The sequence below is a fragment of the Dendrobium catenatum genome, unplaced genomic scaffold (assembly GCF_001605985.2).
Source record: "Dendrobium catenatum unplaced genomic scaffold, ASM160598v2 fragScaff_scaffold_980, whole genome shotgun sequence".
NCBI lineage: Eukaryota > Viridiplantae > Streptophyta > Magnoliopsida > Asparagales > Orchidaceae > Dendrobium > Dendrobium catenatum.
The window spans coordinates 1,372,162-1,375,105 of NW_021319442.1; the positions used below are offsets into that span (position 1 = coordinate 1,372,162).

Genomic DNA, 2,944 nt, shown 5'->3' on the forward strand with positions numbered 1-2,944 from the left:
TGAATCCATTATAGAATATTGTGTCGGCCTCTCGAGAATGTACTTTATTCTCAATGAAGTATTCGATTACAAAATAGGAGAAAATCAAATCTGCGTGGTGACATAATTTTTCCCACCATATATAAACAGGCTTCATCCTGGTACGAAGGTTTACAAATAGTTCAAATATAATCATATCGTACGATATTAAATCGTACCATAAGAACCTACACTCCTCTGTTCGTACAGGACGATAGACAGGATGAACAAAACTTGTCTCTGTTCATCTTATGGTAGGATCTACTTCGTATAATATGATGGGGCCAAAATAAGGGATCGTCCAGGACGGTTTTTGGGACAATTAAAATTAGCCTCAGTTCATTGTATTATATGAATATGTTCATACAGTATGATGACCAATCAGAGATTAGTCCTCGATTTAATCCGCTAATAATAGGTTAATTTAAGTAAGTATTCAAATAAAATCATACAGTATGAACTTGTTCGTACAGTACAAATGGCTAATAAAACTTACTTAAACTAATCTGGCGGCTAGGGTTTTGGATTTGTAACACATCATACAGTAAGATAATTTCTGTATGGTACGATTTGTTCACAGAAAATGTTTTAAACAAATCTGATCTTACAGTACGAAATATAGTCGCACAATACGATCAACAGAGAAAGAAAATCTACAATTTTTCTTTTAAAAACCCTCTCCCCCTGTGTGTGTGCATAGTTGCTCAATTTTTATATTTAGTTTATGGCCAGACTCAAGAAAAGAAAAAAAATAAATATAAAATTACAATTCTTCAGACTCATACTCATAATCTAACCAGTCTTGAATCTTCTTATTGTCCTGAGTTATTTATGATCTTCCTGAAATGTTAGTACTCACAGGCAATAATAGAAATCAAATGATATTCAATGAATAGATAGTTCAAGTGACATTATTTGTCCTCATCAAAATCTCAAACTTGGGGTCATGGGTTGCAATAATCTCCCCCTTTTTGATGATGTCAAATAATATTTGTCGTAGGCAAGTTTGAAAGGCATTTTTTTGTTTTTTTAAGAAAAAGAAATGCAATATGAAATAGAAAAAAAGAAAGTGCAATATGAAATAGAAAAAGAAATGCATTCTATTTAAACATCAGAAAACATAAGAGTAGACTACAATAAACTACAACAAACTTCTCCCCCTTTTGACAGCATCAAAAAGAGGAGCAAACAACACTAAAAGAAAATACAATACAGATACACTTCAAAGGGAATGATCCTGATCACTTTGAGGTGTAGGTGGGTTTGGTTGGAAATAGTGAAAAATTGTGTCAAATCGGTGATCAATCATGGTGAAGCGTTCCCCATTAAGAGATCTGTCAAGCAAGCAAATTTATAGAATTTTTCCTAAATCGTACAGTATGATCGAGTATTGTACAGTATGATGGGTAAGAAATGTTATGATGGGTTGTTTTGGGAAAAGATAGTCAACTTGTATAGTACGATGAACATCGTACCGTACGAATAGAAGAATTTTGATCATCCCTAGGATCGTCGGTACGACCTTTGATGAAAAGTTTTGTACTGTACGAAAAAGTGTATTATATAGTACGAACGACAATTATATCATACCAGACATCTTTATGTCGTTCTCATCCATTTTGCTGAGGTAGATTGTACAGTATGAAGTGGAGGTATCGTATAGTACGAACACCAATAATATCGTACCAAATCAAGTTAATTCGTCCCAATACGTTCGCTGACGTGGATCATATAGTATGAAGAGGATATATCATACCGTACAATGATCAATAAAGTTATACCAGATGGATTGAATGGCAGCCAGCTATATCATATAGTACGATGAAGATCGTACAGTACGATCAATAGTGGTGAAAATTGCCTATGGTTGTGTTTTGTGTATATTTAGATGCATCGTACAGTACGATAGTGGATCGTACAGTATGATAATAAAATGAAAATTTTCGTGGTTTTGTGTAGTGAGTGTGTGATGATTAGGAACAGCCTTAGAAGAATCTTTTTTTATGTTTTTGTGTTTTTTTTTTATATTTTATGCATTAATGTCTATGACACTTAATCTAGTCCTCAAGGTGCTAAAGGTGTCGAATGCTAGTGGTTTTGTGAATATGTCAACTAATTGATCTCCTGTAGCGATGTGATGCAATTCTAAATCTCCCTTAGCAACGTGATCACTTATGAAATGGTGTCTAATATCTATGTGTTTCATTCGAGAGTGTTGAATTGGGTTCTTAGATATGCAAATTGCACTTGTGTTGTCTCACATGATTGAGATGGTTCCTATAGGTAGGCCAAGATCAAGAATTTGTTATTTTAACCATAGTACTTGTACAACGCAACTTTCTTCTGTAATATATTCTGCCTCGGTCATGGAAAGGCCTACTGAGTTTTGCTTCCTAGTGGACCAAGAAATTAATGATTGTCCTATGAATTGGCAGGTACCAGAGGTGCTTTTTCTATATACCCTACATCCTGCAAAATCTGAATCCGAGTACCCTATGATTTTAAAGGAAGTGTTGTGCCTAGGATACCAGATTCCTAAGTTCGGGGTGCCTAATATATATCTAAGGATTCTCTTAACCGCAGTTAAGTGAGACTCTTTAGGATCGGCTTGAAAATAGGCACAGAGGCACACACTAAACATTATGTTCGGTCTACTAGCAGTCAAGTACAGAAGGGATTCAATCATTCCTCTATATTTTTTCTAATATACTGATTTTTCACTAGGATCTTTGTCTAATTGAATTGTTGAGCTCGTTAGAGTGTTCATGGGTTTAGCACTATCCATTTCATATTTTTTTCAAAATATCCTTAATGTACTTTGTTTGGCTAAGAAAAGTTATGTTATCCATTTGTTTTATACTAAAGCCAAGAAAACAATTAAGTTCTCTGATCATGCTCATTTCAAACTCATTACTCATAGTTTTTG

At 34.2% G+C, this 2,944-nt stretch overlaps 1 protein-coding gene across 1 annotated transcript in view; it reads left to right on the top strand.

The window, feature by feature from the left end:
• LOC110109794 (twinkle homolog protein, chloroplastic/mitochondrial-like) overlaps positions 1-2,944 on the top strand; it is a 12,617-nt gene that overhangs the window by 6,570 nt on the left and 3,103 nt on the right. The gene's annotated exons all lie outside the window — the stretch shown is intronic.